A 23,760-nucleotide genomic window follows, 5' to 3' on the forward strand; every position below is an offset into this window, starting at 1 on the left:
CTTTAATATATTTCAGCAGGGTGGATATATGTCTTTATGTTTGTGTGTCGGTCTGTGAAGTTCGTGATTTGCGTGGTTAATGATTTATTTTTTTTAAATTTATATAATTATAGAAAAATTAAGTTTAGTCTGTGAAGCTTGCAAATTTTATGGGTTGTATAATGGTGTGTTTAGATGAGGAATTTTACAAATTCAAGGAATTTTAAATTCTTGGTATTTGAATTACTTTTATTTCAATTTCTATCATTGTTAAAATATTTTGTTTGGATAAGTCAATTCAAATTTCTCAAATTTTAAATTGTTAGGTTGGATATGATAATTTGATTCCACCATGATAAAATTAATTTTAAAAATATATTTATATGTTGAGATTTTTAAATTAAATTTTAAAAAATAAATATTAACTAATTTTTAAATATTTAATAATTTTAAAAACTAATAGTAGATAATATTTAATAATTTTAAATATATTTTTAAATATTCAATAATTAAAAACATGAAGAGATAAGAGATAAGATAAAATATATAAGTGAAATAAGAAGATAAAAGTATGAGGAATTTCAAATTCTTACTCTTTTGAGAGAATTTGAAATTCTACTATTTCAAGGAATTTTACAAATGCTTGAATTTCAAATTCCTTATAAATTCTTCATCCAAACAAGATATTTTACCTCAAAGAAATTGAAATTCTTCAAATAAATGAATTACTCCATGTAAATTCTCCATTCAAACACACTATAAGCGAATTCTGTGGGCCAATCCTTTTATGAGAGATTTTTTTTTCTTATGAATTTATGAGAAAATTTAAATAATGAGTTATTTTAGTATTTTGAAGTCGTTTCCTTTTTTGGTTTTACGTGAGTTTTTTTTGGCATGTTTGACAGGGTTTTCATCGGGACGGATCTAGAAATTCATGAAAGGAGGATCCGAAGGAAATAAAGTTTAATAATAAATATTAAATAAAAATTAAATTAAAAAAAGTTAAAAGTTATAGAGAAAAGTATAAAAGGTGCTTTTTTTATGTTAACATGCAATATAGAGGTGTTTAAATTGCTAAATTGAACTAAATTAGAAGAAAATTAAACTAAACTAAATTATAATACATAGTTCACCAAACTGAATTGAACTAAAATAAATATTGACTAAACTGAACTAAACTATTATCTACTTTTTCGGAAATTCGTCGGAAATACTTTATTCTGTTGGAAATTTACTTGTTTCTATCAGAAATTTCCGTTGAAAATTAGCATTTTTCTTGTAATGAGAGTAGCAACAATGATGAACAGTAAGCAACGAATGTAAAGGACAACAATAACGAAAAAAGTGACAGACAACAACGGTGACGAATAAGGGAAGACGACAACTACAAATACAAGCGAGAATAAAGAACGCAATAACTGTGGCACAAGGCAGACAAAGGGAGACAATCAAATGATTAAAAGTGATAACATTATTTATAAAAATGATACTGTGTCACTTTTAAGATGGGTTCTTTCTAACCGATTTTACAACCCTGATTTTAAAAATATTTTTTCCACTAGTGGTCATTAAGCATCTCAACTATTATATATCCTGACCCCGTAAGTTCAAAAGTCATGAATTTTGATTCCATTGTAGACCTTGCAATATATGTTTGTTAATGTTAATTATTTCCAAGAAATTAATAACATCAACTCCTAAAGTGAATATGTATTCACTAGTAGAACTTACTTCACTATTGTCTGAAATCCAATTTGCATCACAAATCCTTCTAAGATAATTGAAAAAATGTAAACTCCAATTCATAATAGCTTTAGATGCCTTATTAGGCTCAAAATGACATTTCAATAATCATTATTGGGATTACACTACTAGAAAAGTATTATTTAACATTGTTATATCTACATTGTTTTAATAAAAACAATGTAAATGAAAAATGTGGTGATAATTTTGTAAATAAATAGAAGATATAAATATATTTACATCAGTTTTATGGAGAAACGATGTAGATATAAAGAATTCTACATCGGTTTTATGATTGACCGATGTAGAAATGAAATGATAAAGTTATTTTACATCGGGTTTAATTTTGACTGATGTAGAAGTGAAGGCCAAATCTTCGAAGTGACAAACCCTTTCGACATCTCAAAACTCTCGGGTGGGCGCTCTTCTCTTGTATGCGGACGGGAGCTCTCATGGGCGCTCTTTTCTTTCGACCTTTGACAACCATAAGGAGTTCTCCCTCTAGACATTTCAATACTCTTGCGGGCACTCTCCTATTGTTGACCTTCGACAACCCCGGAGGAGCGTGCTAGAAACATGGTGGTGCTCGTGTGAGTTTGTCGTCGAAGAGAAGACCAGAAGATTCGTAAGTTTACTTGAAAACTATTTTGGAATTTGTCAAAACTTGCTATAGTATCCGATATATTTTGTTTAGGGTTTAGGGTTGCAACAGACCCACCATTCAAGCCTTACCGGAGAGTCTTGCCGGTGACACACCTTAAATTCCCGCTGCCAAAAAAGCTTCCGACTTTGGATGATGCGGAAGCAGATACCATCAACATGATTTATGGGTCTGACAAGGTGGTGGTGATGATTACCAATTTAGAGCCTTTCTTTGTGAGAACATTCATCGTGCTTTCTCTTTCTCACCATTCCTTCATGCTATCTCTTTCTTGTTAGAAAATAATGGCTCAATCCAAGAGGGGGGGTGAATTAGATTCTATGACACTTAAAATTTTTTCAGAGTTCTAAGGATCTTTATTTCAACTTAAACTTTTCTAATATGAATTCTCAAAGAAGTTCCTTGAAAGACTTGCTAATGGGAATGAGTCCTATATGCTTTCTTGATTAATCTTGATAAAGCTCAATGTTAAGAACACTTAATATGCAACACTTTGATTCAGTTTAAAGCAATATTGTGCATACAAACATATTAATCAAGATTATTCACTTTAACACTCAACCAAGATTTTGCTCAAAGTAAAAGATAAGGGTGAGAGAGAAGAATGCACAAGTCTTTTATCCTGATTCAACCACTCCACTGTGACCTACATCCAGTCCTCAATCATAACTTGATCAAGATTTGTTCCATTATCTCAATGAAGAAGTCTTACAAGCATACAACACATGCATATACTCCTATATTCAAGATAACCACTTTCTTGCCCCCAAGAAAGAACTTCTTGTAGAAACCCACTACAAGAATTCCTTACCACTTGAGACACCTACTCAATATTTCCCTTACATTTTTCACAAAGAATTAAAGGAACGAATTCACCTGGAAGCTGAACAAATCAGACTGTGAATTCTAAAAGCAAATCTTAATCTTTCTCTCCCAAGAATGTAATGATGATGATGATCTCTTTCAAAGCATTCCAAAATGTTTTACTTCTTGGTTTCACAAAGAAAACACTCCAAGGAGGTCACAAAGACTTCACAATATGGTTTTTCTCTTTTTGATTTTCAATTCATTCTCTATTCTAAAGTTTCAAAGTGTGAAAACTATTTATAAAATTTTCAGAACCAGATAATCGATTATTTTAAGGGATAATCGATTATTTTATTCTTCATGATTTTTGGAAATCACTCAAGAACAAAATAATCGATTATTTTGCAGGATAATCGATTATTCTAGAAAGTGCTTCCTGGAATAATCGATTATTTCACAAATAATTGATTATTACAGCAAGGCTTCTTTTCACTTGTTGCTGGAATAATCGATTAGATTTAATGATAATCGATTATTTTGAGTTAGTTTTCAAAAACTCAATTTTATACTTCAAAAAATATTTCCAAGTATTTAAATCATCATCATACTCACTCTCAGTCAATTTTAGATTAAAATTAACTCATGCACAAAGCACACACATGCAAAACAAACTAATCAAATCAATACAACTCATAGGACCTTATAAACTAATCCTATTACACATCATAATAGTCATATCCTCTTCTTGACTTGTTTTTGACTTGTTGATGTCCTTGGTCAGCTTTGATTCTCAGAATCCACCTTTTGTTATCATCAAAACTTTCATACTCCAAATCTGAGTTGATTCACTACTCCATGTAGACACCCAATTTTGTCCGGGGGCATACAAACAAGGAAATGGACCTCCATTATGAAGGGAAGGAGCTTCCGAAGCAGGCAAACAACAAGACAGGACATCAGAAGGCCTAAAGGCCAAATAAGGTGGTTTTAGAAGCCCGGAACAGGCTATTCCAAAATCAGAACGAACCGTTCTGAAGCCCAGAATCGGCCGTTCCAATATCAGAACGGGTCGTTCCAACGTCACTAAAACACCTAAAGAGTCCTAGGCTGGAACGGGTCGTTCCAATACCAGAACGGGCCGTTCCAAACAAGTCAAATTTGGAACGGGCCGTTCTGAAAAGGACAACTTTGTGTTAATTTCCACTTTGGAACGGGTCGTTCCGTTTTCAGAACGGGTTTTTCCAGGGTGCGTAATTAGCACATAACGACTAGCCCAGAACGAGCCGTTCTGGCCCCCTTCTGATTCCTATAAATAGAAGTCTCGGGCACAATTTTCAGGGTGACCAGAGAAATTTTGAATAAGACTCTTTTGAGCACGAAAATTCTCTATCTCTCTCCCTTCTATTGTATTTCTTGAGATTTGTGTCGCATCTCTATCTTCTCTCTCCCTCCTATTGTATTTCTTGAGATCTGTGAGGCATATTATAGTGTGAAAGGTCGCCACAAAGCACCTTTTCCAAATTTGAAGACTCAATAAAGCTCGTTCAAGAGGTATTTCAATCAATCTTCTTCTCTTCCTTTTATTTCTCATCTTTATCTTTTTTTTGTTATAATAAACGTTATAATGTAGATATTTTAGGGTTAATCGCTTAATTTATATTTAAGCATGTAAATAAAAATTAATAAAGGGTTTTGAGTAATACCTTTTCTACACGTAATCGACCCCCGAATCCAATTCTGGTTATCAAGGCCATTACTAGACCTTAAAAAAACCTTTTCTTTTTCCAATGTTTTGAGTAAAACATTGGTGGCGACTCCATGAACCTATTTTCAAAATCATTAAGGATTAGTCTGGTGTTCGTGCATTCTTTAATTGATGAGATCTTTAAAAAGATGTCTAAACCATAGGTCGCGAGATCGGAAATTTTTGGATTGCGACACTCCATGAATCTCAACATTTCTCACCATTGCTTCGGCTTGCTTGAGATTCAACCTTTTTATACTATTACAGACTACCTTTGATGCCCCAGCTAGAGTTGCACCATTGTCTTTAGACAGGGCCAGTATGGGAAAAGGTCAAGTGTGGATAAATGGACAAAGATTGGGCCACTATTGGCCTGCTTACAAAGCATCTAGTTCTTGTGGTTACTGTAACTATACAGGAACATATAACGAAAAGAAATGTGCAAGTAACTATGGCGAGGCTTCTCAAAGATGGTGAGAAATATCTAGCTTATTTTGCAATTCTATTCAAGGTTTGTTAATTGAATTATTTATTATATATTATTAAGGTAAAACTCTAATTTTGGTAGGATAATTATATGTATTAGATGTAAATTTTATCCTTACTTTATAGTAGTTTATAATTTGGCCGAGAAATGCATCCAGTTGAAACCACAATCTAGTACACATAGGTTGGCAAGACTTATGATTGGAATTCTTGAAGAAAATACTGAGGTGATTATTGGACTATTACTATCAAAGATTTAGGTCTATTTTTTTCCTGATATTCTTTTATTTGATTCAATTTTTCCCTCACATTTTAAACTTGGATGAGCATTGTGCAATGTCTCAGGTTGTTTTAGCAGATGTTCCAAAGAATTTGGCCCTTAGTGAGAGTTTTTTTCTCTTCTATTGTTAACTGATTCAAAATAAGCTTACAATCAAAATTCTCAAAACCAATTGTGCAATGACTTTTAATTTACTGTAGTTTTGATTATAATGGGTTTGGGGGGAGTCAGCATAGTGGAGATACATCAGGTTGCAAATGCTCAAATTCTGTCATCACATGCATTGACCTGGCAAGTGAGTGCTAGTTACTTAAGCAGAAATATCCTATTAATCTGATGTTAAATTGATGAATAATGTTTGATTAAGGCACATCAAAAATTGTTATTTCGCATATATAAATGCCTTTGATTTTGACATATCGTTGAAAGACCAAGAGTAAGGATGAAATTGATGTCTTGTAAACGGGATTTAGCATTACCGAGAGATCAAAACAACCAATGCCAAATGAAAGTTAATTTATAAGATTACAGTTTGATCAACAGGACAATAATTTGTTTGGTGCTCCTATGGTCTAATGTTCACACATCTACAGATAACTCCAATATATTTAAAATCATGCATGAAGTAGGGAATGGGCTTGTTAGAGAATTTATTATACAGGCAATCTGTTCAACAAAATGATGTGTTGCTTAAGGTAACTATTTTTTTGTACTATTTGTTATTATTTATTTAACAAGTCATTTCCTCGTGGTTTAGTATTTTTTGATATGCTTGCATTGACAGGAAAATAATTGTTACTCATGCAGAATATTGAGATATGCCGTTTGTATGAGCTTGATCATATCAGTTCAAATATCATGAGGGTAGCCTACATCTTTTGATTGTGTGCCTGGGCTGGGGATTAGAAAATATTATATTGTTCTTTCATATTATAGTATACTAGAACTAACATGCACAAGAAATATATAGATTGCTGGAGTATATCATTGGAAACATGACCATAAGGGTGCAGGAGTATTTTGGCTTCAACAAACCCAAGACAGAAGTTGTCTAGATTGGATTGCCCAACAGTTATTTGATTTTGTTGGAAAGTCAAAATCCAATGAAAGCTTCAAGGTAGTTCCTGTAATACTTCAATAATAAGTGATCGAGGTCGTACCTAGTCAAATAAAAACAGTTAAATGTAATACTAGGAAGCTTTCCTAGATCGTCTCCCAAAGAACATTTGTCTCTGTCAAAGGTTCAAACACGAAGTGGGGGGGTGGTTTGGCTCAGAATCAAGGTTAAAACACAATAAAATGCAAGTAAAACAGTAAGTAAAACAGGTTGACTCCTTGTTCGGATTGTAACTCTCTTATCCCTAGTTCTTAAGAGATTTCTCTGTCAACTTCCTTGTTCCATCCGAGTTAACCAAATAAGCAAAGTTTAACCCAAGACTTCCCTACACGAATTAAGCAAACATGTACAACATCAAACCTTCCCATAGGATTAAGCAAAATGTGCACTACAAGAAAAATTAGAATTATCTACGGAAGAAATCCGTAGATAATGCTGAAAATCCGTAGGTAACTGTTAATTACCTACGGATTACCTACGGAAAAAAATCTATAGGTAATAAACTCGTAGATAACGTTACCTACAAAAATTTTCTGTAGGAAAAGTTACCTACGGAATTTTCCGTAGGTAACATTACCTACAGAATTTTCCGTAGGTAACGTTACCTACGAAAAATTCCATAGGTAACGTTACCTATGAATTTTTTTTTATAATTTTAATAAATTTATTAATGCAACAACCCTCATATTTGACCTCTCAAGGATGCTATTTCATGACACTTCACTTTTTAACATGTTTTGTCCTTACTGCACATTTTCTGGGAAACTTCCCAGAAGGTCACCCATCCTTATACTATTCCAGCTCAAGCACGCTTAACTGTGGAGTTCTGATGAAATGGGCTATAAAAAAGCTAATGCATGTTATCAGTATAAGTAGTATAAATTAATTCATTTAAGTTATTCTCAACTATATAATCTCATACTTATACTATTTTTGGATCCCTCTCATTTTGGTATGTCCAGACCGCTATAAAAATATAAAAATATATATAATAATTATATTACCAATAATAATAATTATATTATATTTAATTAATCTTTATTTATATATATATATATATATATATATATATATATTTACTTGTATAATTAACAATCTACTTATTTATATTTAAAATTAATATTATGATACAATTTAAATTATTTATTATAAATTTAAAAGTTTAAATTAATAATAATTTATATATTTTAAAATGATAAGGGCTATAATAACACCTGTGTATTTTTACTAAGTATTACACCGCTCAATGACTTTATATTAAATATGAATTTTGTAAATCCAACCGTTATCGAAAGTTCATATCACTTTATATGTTTATATCAAATTTTGTTAAAATTGAATAACAATTTGAAGGTAATCAAAGTGTTCATATTTTAATATATTTTGAAATGTATATATTATGTCAATTTTGTTTTACAAGAATGAAGTATCAAATAATCTTGAATTAATATAAAATTTTGTATATATGACCTAAAAGTAAAAAACTTTCAATCTAACGGTTGAATTTATAAAATTCACATTAAAAATATTATTTTTATAAATTAAATTTTAACATTGTAAATAACCCTTATTATTAAACTGGTGTTATTATAACCCTTCTCTTTTAAAATATTATTTTTATAAATTAAAATTTAACGTTTTAAATAAATTGCTAATTAATTAACTTAATATATTTATTCATCTTAAATTTAAGATATAAAATTCAAAAAATATATTTATTCTTGTTTTATTTTCTAATTATCAACCATTAAAAAAATACTAATTTAAAATCTTATCTAATTATATTATAATATTTTCATATCAATTTTAAAACCAAATATTAGTATGTTATTTTTTATCATCATTAATTTATAAAAATAAAAAATTTAAAATAATAATTTTTAATAATATTTATTTTTTACTATACTCTATTTAGTTTAAAAGCATACACTACAAGTTATTTAAAAAAAAACATATATTACACTTAAAAATTGATCTATTTGAATAAAAATGAATAACAATAATAATAATAATAATTATTATTATTATTGTTATATTAAATTTACTATAATATATTAAAATTATATATTCTTTTATTTATCTTTTTAAATATTAAACTTGATGATTTATATAATAAAGTAAAATTTATAAGTTTGTTGAAAGATAAATTTATATTCTATTTACATACTTTATTACAATTTTTTTAAAAAGAAAATAAATTATTACTAATATTAAACTTTAAAATATTAAAAGAAAAATAATGTACGCATTTCGTTTCTACATTGTAATAAAAGAAAAAATATATATATATAATAAAAATTGTGAGAAAAAGAAAATCTTAAATAATACCTACGGAAAAAATTTCGTAGGTAATATTCCGTAGATAACTAAACATTACCTACGAAAAAAATTTCGTAGGTAACTAAAAATTACCAATGGAAAAAATTCCGTAGGTAACTAAAAATTACCTACGGAAAAAATTTCGTAGGTAACTAAAATTTAACATTTTAAATAAATTATTAATTAATTAACTTAATATATTTATTCATCTTGAATTGAAGATATAAAATTCAAAAAATATATTTATTCTTGTTTTATGTTCTAATTATCAACTATTAATAAAATACTAATTTAAAATCTTATCTAATTATATTATAATATTTTCATATCAAATTTAAAATCAAATATTAGTATGTTATTTTTTATCATCATTAATTTATAAAAATAAAAAATTTAAAATGATAATTTTTAATAATATTTATTTTTTACTATAATCTATTTAGTTTAAAAGCATACGCTACAAGTTATTTAATAAAAAAATTATATTACACTTAAAAATTATCTATTTGAATAAAAATGAATAATAATAATAATAATTATTATTATTATATTAAATTTACTATAATATATTAAAATTATATATACTTTTATTTATCTTCTTAAATATTAAACTTGTTGATTTATATAATAAAGTAAAATTTATAAGTTTATTGAAAGATAAATTCGTATTCTATTTACATACTTTATTACAACTTTTTAAAAAATAAAATAAATTATTACTAATATTAAACTTTAAAATATTAAAAGAAAAATAATATACGCATTTCGTTTCTACATTGTATTAAAATAAAAAATATATATATAATAAAAATTGTGAGAAAAAGAAAATCTTAAATATTACATACGGAAAAAATTCTGTAGGTATTATTCTGTAGTTAACTAAACATTACCTATGGAAAAAATTTCGTAGGTAACTAAAAATTACCTACGGAAAAAATATCGTAGGTAACTAAAAATTACCTACGAAAAAAATTCCGTAGGTAATATTCCATAGATAACCAACATTACCTACGGAAAAAATTCCGTAAGTAATATTCCATAGATAACTAAAAATTACTTACGAAAAAAATTTCGTAAGTAATATTTCGTAGATAACTAAACATTACCTACGGAAAAAATTTCGTAGGTAATATTCCGTAGATAATAACAGTTTTCTTGTAGTGGTGGCTTTAACACAGAGGTCCAATGAAGAAGAAGAAAGCAGAATGTAGATACATATACGAATAAAACCTCAAATAGAGCTTTAATCCGTTCAAGGAGCCAACCCCAAGGGATTTAGCCTTCCATTAAAACAGAAATGCAGAAGTAACAAGGTAAAAGAGAAGGAAACACAAAATTTGTCTTCATTCAAGAAAAATGTAGTATTAAATACGACTAGGAAAACAAAAACGTGAGTGGAGAAGCAAAATGTAAATGGAGATACAAAAGCAGAGAGAAAAAAACATAAAGGAAGGGGAGGAGAGGAACAAAACGTGGTCACATCGGTTTTCTTAATGTTGGTGGCTGCTAGGTCAGCCCTAACCTAGTAGACATCTAAGACCTAAAAACGCAAATGGCCCCCTGCACATGTGTCTGACCCGAAAGTACAAAAAATGAGGTTAACAAAAATGTAAACATGCTGCTGATGTGGTACTGACGTGACACTTTATCTCTTGAAGTCCAAAATTAATATCCAAGCCGAAAAATGCTCCACAATTGGCGAAAATAATTGATAAACAAAAATTAGATCAAGTGAATCAGAATTAATTAAAATTTGAATTACTGGCCCAATGAAACCCAAACTGTAAAACTGTACAATTAATAAGCAATTAAGCCCAAATTAACAATTAAAATAAGTACAAAAAATTAAATAAATAAGACAAAATAATAACTCATCAATAAGCAACACACTGGAAGATTTTTCATATATATTAGTTTATTCCTATTTATGAAAAATTCTTTTCTTGATAATTATTTAGATTTCTAACTTCATCCATTCTTTTATAGCAATGGGAAGGCATGAATGAACTATTGGGCTCAGAATCTAACCCTGTTGGAGGTCTTGAACTTTTGCACAATTATAAATGATTGAATATTGGATACTTCACAAATTCATATTATAATATTTCACAAATTCATAAGTAACTTTGATTAATCAGATACTTTAATAATATTGCACAAGTATATATATATATATAAAAAAAGAATAATACGTTTAGAGGCATGATTGAATTTTTTATGAAGGTCTTTAATTCATTGACATTTTTTTAGCGACCTCGTACTTAAATATATTGTTATTTCAATTATTAATAAAATTCGTAACTAAACTAATTTTTAATTCATATTAATTGATTAATCTTTTAATTTCCTAACATGAAAATTGCATCCAAAGATTTACATGCATGGTTTATTAACTAATAAAATCATGAAAAAATTAAATTCTAATTTTGTGATATTCCGTCAATACAACTAGTATATCTTTATCACATGTAGCTAATCTTTACGTGCATGGTTTATTAACTAGCTAATCTTTAATTACCTAATTTTATATCTTGTAGAACAAAATTATATCTAAAATTTAAGATATTGTCGTACATTGTATACAATTGTATTATATAACTAGTCTTTTTTACTTGTTTGGGTTCTTTTTAGGGTGTTTATATATGTTATATATATGATCTGTTTGGAAAAATCTTGTTATTGTTGTGACAATTCGAATGATAGAATATAGAAGCCTTTTTCCTTGGTATATTGTACTTGAAATTTATTATCATAATTAGCAATTAACAATCCTGGTAGTGGTGAGCGATCAATTCCAAAAAAGTTATTGTGTGATGGATGCTCAATACCAAATTATATAACAAAATATAGGTAATCAAAAAGAATCTAAAAATAAATTATTTTAAAAAAAATATAATCTACATCTGTTTTCTAAGGAATCGATGTAAATTTATGCATAAATCTTCATTGGTTTTCTTGAGAATCGATATAAATTTATACATAAATCTACATCAGTTTTTCGTATAACCAATGTAAATTTATACATAAATTTACATCGGTTCTCAAGAAAACCGATGTAAAATATACATAATCTACATCGATTTCAAAATTGATATAGAAGTGTATACATTTTCTAAGTCATTCTATTCTACATCAGTTTTAGAACTGATGTAGATAATAGTTTCGTAGAACCGATGTAGATAGTACATCATGTAGTAGTGTTATGAGTATATCTACTCAATCTATGTACAAAGTATGCAATGCCAATTATATTATAATTAATAAGATACATAATATTATAATTTATTTTTGCATGCTACAAAATCATATGGTGTTCTATCTCATACAACATTAAAACTATTGAAATTTCCTTAATAATTTTTGAACATCATGAACTTGATTTAAAGAGACACCATTTTTAGCTTTCTAAATTTTAATACCCAAAATTACATTAGCTTTTCCTTATTTCTTGGTTTCCAATTTACAATATAAAATTTCTTTAATTTCAATAATCGCTTTTAAAGAAGTTTCAAGAATAAATATATCCATAACATATAAATTAATATATAATACTACTACAATTAGAATCTATAACTTTTATATACACATAATTGTCTAAAGTATTTACTGCAAACTTATAATTCATCAATGTTCTATTTAACTTTTCATATTATTGTTTAGGTTCCTCCTTTAAACAATTTTAAGCTTAAATACCTTATTGTTTTAAGCTTAATTTAAACAATAAAAGGATATTTTTGAGATTACATGCCATATGCTCTTTTCCTAGTATAATGAAGACTTCTGGTTGTTTTATGTATATTTCTTCTTTTCAATCTCCATTTAGAAAAATAGTTTTTAGATCTATTTGATGTATAATCAAATTATGGATTGTTTCTAAAACTATTAAAGTGCACACAGTAACAGTTTTTCATTACCGGTGATCATGTATTAAAAAAAGTCTATACTTTTATATATATAGAGAGTGAGTGGTAGATAGATAGATAAATATAAAATTAATGTTTATTTATTCGTTTTTTTATTTTCAAAACTAGTTGTCCAAACTTTAACCACACACCCCTCACTTTTAAGTAATATAGGTTTCTGGGATGAACATTTCATAACTCATAGGATCCTTTATCTAGTTTCTCAATAAAAGATTTTATATAGCGTGCATATAATGTAGTTTCCATAAGAGAATTTGTTAATTATATAATATGCAATTAAAATAGCTTTCCCCACATATAGACAAGCATATTATAATTAACTATCAAATCATGTGATTAAGGAGATGATCATACCGATTAATTATGTTTTTTAGTGTCTTGATTAGAGTTTTAATGACATCTTTTCTTTCTTTTGAGAACATGGCATGTAGTTGATTCCATCATGATATTAGAGTTTCAACACATTAGACAAGAAACAATGTATTGAACAACAAATTCATTATAACAACACAATTAAAAGTTAAATAATTTTTATTTTGAATTGTTAGAAAATATTAATAGAAAATAAAATAAAAATAGTATTGTGTCGTTGCACTAACCCCTGCCTTGAAAACAAATTTTGGTGAACCTTCGCCCTTCGGTACAACCCAAAACATGATTTACTGATCCTTAAGGTTTACATAAAATCATATTTGAACCCGTACACTTAGGTTAAAACACATTGAAACATCACAAATAATGTCTAAAAGAACACAAAGAAGAAAATAAAAGATGTGCAACTCACATTTCTCTTAAACTCTCTCTGTCACTCTTTATATATATAATATACATGAAATTATTTTGTTGGCAAAAATTTAAGAAAAGTTTTAAATATCAATACCAACAAAGTAATTAATACACAAACAGATAATAAGACAATTAATTTATGAATTAATAATAAAATAATTAATACTTATATATAATTCTTTTTAATATCACTGTTGTGAATATCACTAACTTTATCCGTGATTAATTAAAAAAAGCACTCAAGATTTCCTTTAATAATTAAACAAAAAATGGTAAATCTTTCAAATCCGAATTTCGAAACAACCTCCTAACTGTTAAATTTTTTAAAATGATAATTGGTGTAAACATTTTAAGCATTTGGAAAAAATTTTGGTGGATTGTTTTGGAGTACTCATAAGTCATAATTAAATTGTCTCCATCCAGCCACCGAAGACCGAGTCCGGTTCACTCACAGGTATTCGTGCGTCAAACAAACCTACTTATCTAAATGTCATAGCAGCCGCACAATTAATGCAATTGATCGAAAAATCTTGGCAGAACATTGGTCCACTTTGAGTCTCCTCAAAATATCTAATGCCAGCAATTTTCGCTGATTTCGGATTTGAGGAAAAGTAAACTGCAAAACTAGGAAAATTATGTGCCATTGGATTATAAATTAATTAGTAATTTTCTGATATACATATATACACTACACCAAAATTAAATTTTTGTGACAATTAATTTATTCTTTTGTGGTCATATGAATAACCATTATTTTTTTACTAGCATTTAAATAATAGCTGGTGTATCCAGTATCGCTAATACTATTACCGACATTTATATAAAATGTTGGTAAAGACCTACTAAATTGTCGATAAAACTTATTTTTTTTAGTGGCAATTCTAGTAGCCATTTTAAAGGCTATTAAAAGTTATTTTTTCAATTGTCTCCTTTCCATCCATTTAGTGACTTTTTATCTTTTGCTAGTGAAACTTTAAATAATTTATTCCTATAATTTTCTTTTCTAAATTCATAACTTATATATATATTTTTATCTCTAGTCGATGTGGGATTTGTAAGATGAGGGTTGTCTTCTATTTATATATTTTGTAATTTATTTTTTTAATGGGTGATTTGATTCTAATTTATTATAGTGAATTAAGAGTCTAACTCAACCCTATAAAATCAACTTATAAGGTGATAGTTATTACTCACTTATATACTATTTAATTATCTTATATTTAATCAATGTGGGACTAATTTTTTTAATAAATAATTGTCGCTAATAGTAAACTTTAGTAGAATATAAATACATTTTTAGTGGCTATTATATATTAGTTATTAATATTTTTATTATATAATTAAATAACGACAATTAAATTATTACCATTAAATAATTGTCGTTAATAACAAATTTTGTTGTAGTGATATATATATAAGTCCTAGAACTTAAACAGTAAAAGATTCTTGAAGTGGAGTGGTAAATAATTATGCACATATAGGGATGGTAATTAAAGGGTCTTGTGGAGGTAGTTGCTTCCATTCCCCGTTTTATATAGTACAATTATTCATGAAATTGTTATATATGTATTTATATGGGTATTTATAGATATATGTAAATGTTTAAGAAAATATAACATTTAAATAAAAAATAAAATAAAATGAAATTTATGCTGAGTATGTGGAGTTTGAATGGTTTATTAGACTTGGTTCATTTGCTTATTTATTTATTTATTTTTATATAAATACTTATATAATTGTAAACTTAATTATGAAATAAAAAATACTATCTAGTGAGATTGTGGATATAGGTCATTTTGACCGAATTACGTAAATCTCTATGTCTTGTGAATTTATTTTCTCTTTTCTAATTGTGCGTGTGAGTGCGTTTCCGATCCCAACAATTTAAATAAAATAATTTTAAAAAGTATATTTATATTAAAAATAATTTTTGAACATATATTTATAGTAAAATAAATAATCGTGACACTTATATATATAGTAAAATAAATAATTATGACACATATACTTACTATAAAAATAAATTAAATAAAACTACTTTATATATATTTAAGAGTATTTTTAATAATTTTAAAAGTGTAAGTATTTGCAGGTACGAGTATCTTACTATCTGTTGAGTTATTTTATGATATTTGTATGAGGGAACATTTACATTTATCAAGAGGAGGGTTATAACTTTGTTATTTTTATAACATTATTTTACATACAACTCCACAATGATGTGATATTGTTTACTTTGGCCTAAGCTCTCACAATTTTGCTTTTGGTTATCACCCAAAAGGCCTTTAAATCATTTAAGTGTGTGTACTTTATAAGTTGTTATTTCTCTGCTTATTTTATCAATGTTAGCCTTGTTTGTATTCCAATAATCTTCTCCTTAAACAATGAACCTAACCTCTTATTAAGCGGAATCTATCTTTGTAAATCACATTATTACTTTTTTAGTTATAACTTATTGGTTGTCACCAAATCCAACTAGACTCTGATAGCAATGTTGGGTTATTTTATATTTATATCTTGTAAAGATATACTTTTTATCAAATCCATTCGGTTTGCTCCAAAGGTTTTCTATCATTTAGTATCAAAAGCAAGGTCTTCTTGGTAAACACTTTCCTTAAGCTTCCTTGTATGTTTTGATTCAGTTAAATCACTTTTGTTAGTCTTAATTCGTGCTATATGTGTTGTTCTTGATTGTATAAGTGTTTGTATGATTTAGAATTTTTCTTGTGTCACAACTATAAACTATAGAACAATTCAATCTGTCTTGCATGTTTTTGATTCATACATCAATCTTTGTGAATCAATCTTGTTGTGTGCCCTTACGATATTCTTGTATATGCATTTTAATGTTTTAGGTTTTCTTATATCTTGTTTGAAACTCCAAAATATTTGGTCAAAAGAAAACTCCAAAGAAAAACAAGTATCTGAATGCATTTTTCATTTCTTAATCTCCTAGTTTTGTCTTAGAAGTTTTGTATAGTTGTTTTACTTGTCATTACTTCTCTTGTGTTCCTTTTTCTTTTGAAATCTATAAACATTAGTCTGTATTTTGGTTTGGTTATATTGCTGGCTGCACATGTAATAACTCTTAAAAGTGCTCAATGAATGATTCTAATTATATATGCATGTTATTAAACCAAACATGTTCTAATGTTAATTTTTGTGAACTTCACTTGCTAACTCTTACTTAGCAATTTAAGGTCAACAATTCCTTGTGTCTTTTGTGCTTTGTTTAAGAAATACAATCAGATTAGGAAGTGTAAAATGAAATTTAAAGAAAGTTTGCAAAAAAGAGAACAAACTAGGAACAAAACTAGTTACTAGTAACATAGAAACTTGTCTTGTACACTTACACTTCCTATACCTCTTTTCCACCACTTGTAAACCTTTTTAATTAAGTTTTTGGCCTCTATTTAGTGCTCATATTCAGTGTAAAGAAAAAAAAAAAGAATGAAAAAGCCAAGAAGGCAACAAAAGAAAAAGAAAACAAAAGCAAAAAGCTAGAAAAACAAAAGTTTACAACAAACAAAGTTTAGAGCACTTATCCTAAACCCTAAACTCTAAAAAATATTAGCACAAATTTTTATTTCATTTTATAATCAACTCTAATGCCATTTCTAGGACTATTCCATTGAAAGCTAATGTTGAAATTGTCCTTTATTTTGTTGCTTTGTGTCTTTTCATATTCTTTGAGTTTGCCACATTATTTCTTACTTGAGTTTAGCCTCTTCTAGTTATGCTTTTTAGCTTTGATTTTATTGGTGTAACACCCCAATTTTCAAAAAGGTTATTATTATTATTATTAAATGGTGTTTGGTCATAATTATTTTAATAATTATAGAGGAATATTATTTTGTACGTTTTAAATAATTATTATTTTGGACAATTATTTTGTACGTATTAAATAAGTATTTTTATTAGCATTTTTAAATAAATATTTATATGTTTTAAGAGAAGGTTGATTTTATATGATATTTTGTTATTGAAATTATATTATTATATTTAGGGTCAGAAATATATTATTACTATAGAGAAAAAATATTTTATAATATACATGTATTTATTTTATTTAATTATTTTGAGGAAAATTAGAAGTGGGTTAGAAGAGAAGAAAAATGGGTTGGGTTGACCCAGTCCAATGGATTAATTTTAAGAAAGGAGTCAGGTGGTGTTAACCCTATCTGCCTCATTTGCGTTCTGAAGGGTTAGGGAAAAAAAGAGGAGAAACAAAGAGCTCTAAGGAAGAGTACTCAGGAACGATCTTAGATCACACCAAGACCATTCATCTTCTGCTCATCCAGGTACGGGGGAGATGGGTTTCTTCATATGTGAATATAGGGGCGTTCAGGTAGTGAGGGCAATCCCTAAGTCCCTCTAGGAACTCTATTTAAAATTCTGAACGATTATCTGTGCAATCGATGTTCTAAATTCTTAATTCATTTGGAAGAACTTATTTCTTGAATTGTCTTTGAATTCCATTGGGGCTTTCTTGTTAATTCTTTATCCTTAAATTTGATGACTTGAATTTTATGTGTTAAGAAGAGTTTAGATTTTTTTTGTAAAACCAATGGAAACCAATTTTTGAGGCTTGAGATGTGTATGGATTGATTTGGAACGTATGAAGAATATAAATGGAGTTAAACTGAACCAACGGGGTGTAGAAGTAGTGAAAATTGGTAAAAACCTTGTTGAAACTCGTAAAACGCAGGTTTAATTTCACAGAGGGGAGTCTGGGCAGAGATTTGGGCGCTCAGCGCCAGTTTTGGGCGTCGGGCGTCGGGACCCCGACATACGTTTGTAATTTTGCGATATCTTTCTGTGTAGTTATCCAAATCGAGTGCCGTTTGTTTTGTTAGAAACTATACATCTGGGGCTACCATTTAGACACAAGAATCGTGTAAAAATATTAATATTTGATCAAGTTATGTGAGTTGAAATTTGAGCCTTCCAATCTGTGTGCGAACCATAACATCAATTTTTGTGAGCCCTGAATGGTAACCTAAACGACTTTATTAGGATTTGTATTCTTCATGAAAGTTGTAGATATTGATGTTAGGATTCTAATGGAGTTGGGATCACTTAGAAAGGATATGTATATCTCGAGTTATGGTTAAATTATTAACTGAATGTCATGGATATTGTGATGTGTGTGAAGAATTATGTGAAATTTGTGATCTATGATGTTGATAACTTAATGATAGGTACCTAGAATGTGAGTATGATATTGCATGGATTGTTATTGACATGTGACGATGTTATATAATGGAGATGCATTAATTATGAGTTACGTGGGATGCATGAGTTGCATGAGACTTATGAGTTGCATGTGGTGCTTGAGAAGCCAGACGTGGCTATATTGCATTGGACCCTGGGCCCAGAGAGGGGTTGAGACAGGGGGGACCATGACGGGAGGCATTCCATGCGTGGGCCGTTGGGTGTTTAACTGCGCAGCTCACTGGCCACAGAGGGTTTAACGGTGGGTGGATTGCCTTTGCACGGGTCGCTGGGTGTTTAACCGTGCAACATACCGGCCCTGGAAGGGTGTGAGAACGGTATGCCCGCATTGGCAACAACTAAGGGAATTGACGAGGTACGCCCATTGTGCGGAGTGCCAAGTTGAGACTCTTAGGAGAGGAGATGTGTATGAGCATATAGTGAGCATGTGTATGAAAGCTTGTATGATTGAAAAAAAATGATGTTTGGTAATTATATGAGATGTATTTGTTGTTTATAGTTAATGATGATATTTTGGTGCACGGTGTGGGGTGGGAATTGGATAGCTCTATGTTCATATATGATGTTATCTATCTCTCACCGTCCTGTTTTTATGTGGTTTTCTTTTAGGTGAAGATGAAGGCACTCATAGTGTTGAGTTCTAAAGGAAAAGTGTTCTGCTCTGATAGGATGTGACATTGGGGCATGAATTTAGGATGCTTTAGTTATGAATTGTTATTTGTCGTTTGAGGAGACTTATTTTTAGGAGTTTTATATTCACCTTATATTTGTAAATTCTGGATCCCTTTCATTTTTCTTTAGAGACCTTGATAATTTTCTTTTAAGAGTAAAACTTTATTATTATTATTATTATTATTTCTATTTATTTCAAGACTTGTGAACCTATGAGTTTTTATTAAAATATGTGGACCCTTCTTGATGTTATATTTATTGAATTATTCTTATTGTTGTTACTTATCTATTATGGGGTAGAAGGGTGTCACAATTGGCTCCTACTCTCTCTTGTTGGTTGTTATCTCTTGGTGGTGGTAGGTTCACTTTTAAGTCGTCACACTTGGAAAGAAGTTGATAATTTGAGACACATTGGAACCACTTCAAAGGGGGCTGCAACTTTTGGGAAATTGAGGCACCTTAAATATTTAGGGAAACACATTGGCGAGGCTAACTTTTTTGCTCATTTTGTAGGTAATAGGTTGCTGAAAACTAGATTAGTGACGGAAAATAGAGACAAATTTTTCCAACACAACCAGAATCCGTCTCTAAATCTGTCACAAAATTTGTTTCCACTTTCTTTGGACTTCAATTTACTTGCTTTTCATTTGTGATTAATTGGTATTTTATTTGTAATATATTTTTTTTTGCTGGACTCTTCATATTCCTTGCTTATATTGTAATTGTATTGGCTTCATAAGAGAGACTTGGGAAACCTTTTGGTGTTCTCCCACCTCTCCTAAGTTTTTACTAGTGAAACCTATTAACTGCTAGTACTTGTGGAAGTGTCCTAAAGGGCTCCAAGTGTCACTTAGGCTTCCACTAGGGACTCTTTTAGTTTATTTGCTTTCTAAATACGTTTAATTCTTGTGGAAGTGTTCTAAGAGGCTCTAAGTGTCACTTAGACTTCCACCTCAGGGTATTTGACTAGTATATGCTTTTACTTACTTTCTTTGTTAGTTTACTTTCCAAATCCATTTAGGAACATTCCAAGTTCGATTTAGAAGGCTTCCTTGCCTAATAGGGATGTGTGCACACACACACAAAACTTTTGTGAAAATTTTTATCATTTTCATTTTTTGCTTCTACTTGCAAATTTTGTGAAAAAATTTCAAGCAAAAATGAGTGATTATTCTCATGATAGTAGTGTGCATGGTCAAAACTCCATTAGAAGTAGGAAGAATACTAAAGAAAAACTTAGAGAACATAGGGAATATATTTGGAAAAAGGAAGAGGAAAATACAAAAATTAAAAAAAAGAAGAATAGAATAGAAAAAGAGAAGAAGAAAATAGAAAGAATAATGAAGCAATTAGAGAAATGTTGGCTAAGTTATTAGTGGAGGGTGATACTAGGCCTTCTACCCTCAAAAGGCAATATGGGGAAATGCCTTCTAAGCCTTCTAGAGACAAACATGTTGAAGTAATGTCATAGCCCAAGAGCCATCATTCACATACTCACACTACTTCAAGTGAAGGGTTTTATAGTATTCACCATGATGATGACTACTAGCAAAGACCCCCTAGGTAGCATAGGCCTAGGAAAGAGCAACAATTCTCTAAGGGAACCTAGAGTTAACCCTTTGCCTATTTATAGGCTTTGTCGCCTAACTACAAAAGTTAGCATACATATTTTTTATTTTTTACTTCATTCTAGGAATGAATGATTCTATAATTGTGAAGCATTTTAAACTGCAATAAATGCTTCTAATTTTTTTTTTACTTTACACAATTTGGTAAATTTCTAGAATAATCTAGAGATTTTGCAACACTAATTTTAATGCTTCTATTTTTGACCTTGTATTTTTTGGTCAAATAGATTAGAAGTTTATTTCCTTATAACTTTTATTTTTAGAAGTGTAATTAGTATTTTAAGGGGATGCAACTATAGTATTCGAAAAATATGTTTATTGGACTTGTTTTGGCCAAGGTAGACATCTATATTGATTCCCACACTCTTTCATTGGTCAATAGATTATCAACAATTCACATGTTCTGCACACTAGTCACACTTTTTACATGTTTGCTTCTACACCCCCTTTTTTACAAACACTCTCCATCACACATTTTGCATGTTGTCATGTGATAATCTCTTATTTGCTTTTCTCTAGGATATTGACACCATTTTTTGAGAGATACACAACTTTGAATTTTAAATTTGAACTAGAGTTAATTAATTTGAGTATAAGTTAACCTAACGATGGTTAGCTTAACTTGTACAACAAACTACCAAACTATATATATATATATATATATATATATATATACCTTCTTGGTATGTAATTCATCACTTTCGAGAATTAATGAGATTTGAGATTGATTTTCTCTTATATTCAATAGTCTTTTTCATGTATGAGTGTTACTCCATTTGAATCTCTTCTCAATGATCCTTTCGTTGTAGTGAGAAAGCTTTTGTGGCTTATCTCACTACAAGAAAACACTGAAATAGCTGCGAAAAATAAGCGTCGACTAATAGCTGACGCAAATACTGTCGAAAAAGTTGACGCTATTTTAAGATGTAGTGTCAGCTCTTTCGACACTAAATTTAAATTGAGTTTAGTGTCGGAAAAGCCAACGTTATTCTTTAAATATAACGTCAACTTTTCTAACACTAATTTAATTAAATTAGTGTTGGAAAAGTCGACACTATATCTAAAAAAGTGTCGGCTTTTATTTTAAGTTTATCGTCGAAAAATTCGACGCTATTTTAAATTAAATTAGTGTCAGAAAAGATGATGCTATATTTAAAGAATAGCGTCGATTTTTTCGACATTATACGTGTTTTGAGAGAGATAAAGATAATTTTTCAATCTTATATACGCATAATGTGCTATGTGCACTTGGTTATCAAGTTCACCTAAAATGTCAAGGTTCCACGATCGAGTCTCAAGAATGTTAAAAAAATGAACGAATAAAAGATAAGATAGAAAAAGAAGATAAAGAAAAAAATAAAATAATTTTTGTGTCAATGTAGTGTCGACTTAACCGACAATAAAAATTAAAATAAATAAATTTGTTACTGACGGTTTAGCAGACACAAAAAAATTGTGTCGACTTATTTAGCATCAACTTTAATTCGACGAACGAACGACGATATTATGTCAGTTTTGTTAAGTTAGACGAAGAAACATCCAGTAAGGTTTTGAATGAGACAAACATAATACATATTGTTATTTATAACAAGTATGTTAGTGTTTCAGAAAAAGACATAAGCACAGGCAAGTTGAAGAATGACGAATATATGAACCTAGACAAAATGAGGCAGCGCGAGCAATTAAAATAAAAGAGAAGCTACAAGATATCAGCTGAAGAAATCAAGCAAAATCAAGTCCAGAATAAGAAGGAAAATGATCAATCCTCAGACGATACAAGAGCAAGTCTGATTAAAAACAAAATGTAGCTCAGAGGTCAAAAACCAAATATCAGACGTTGAATAAGGAGGAGACGAAGAAATGGCACAGTAATGGAGACTCAAGTTTCAGACGCAAATGAAGCATGATGAAAAGCGTCTAGAACTCACTAGTCATAATGAAGAAAATCATACATCATCTCCATTCATAAGAAAAGTGAACGGAGTTATCAAAGAAATGAAAAGAAAGAAGAAAAATACAAGAGCACAAATTCATAAGTTAAAGTCACGTGTGTCAGAGCAAGTACAACCACTCTTCAGAGAAAGACAACACTCGTGCAGCCAAAAATGCCAGAAAAGGTATAGACAAATCTAAGTCATGATTAAAAGTCAGACATAGAAATAAACAAACTGGGGAAAAGACCTCACATAACCCAGAATCACCGAACAAAGATTTAATGCAAGATAAACTACATTAAATACAAAATCTACGAAGCCTAGACAAACTGAACAAATCAGAAAATGGCTGATCAAGCATCAAGACTAGGTCAGATCAAAAATAGAAGAACGGTCAACAAACACTAGATGAAGCCCACTACAAGGCGAAACCTTGGAGTATCAGA

The 23,760-nt window shown here is 29.3% G+C and overlaps 1 pseudogene; it reads left to right on the forward strand.

Annotated features, from left to right (window-relative positions):
- The first annotated feature begins 5,255 nt into the window (after window positions 1-5,255).
- Window positions 5,256-11,290, forward strand: LOC114915314 (nuclear pore complex protein NUP85-like; annotated as a pseudogene).
- Window positions 11,291-23,760: the final 12,470 nt, after the last annotated feature.

Source organism: Cajanus cajan, chromosome 8 (assembly GCF_000230855.2).
Source record: "Cajanus cajan strain Asha chromosome 8, NIPB_CcT2T_4, whole genome shotgun sequence".
NCBI lineage: Eukaryota > Viridiplantae > Streptophyta > Magnoliopsida > Fabales > Fabaceae > Cajanus > Cajanus cajan.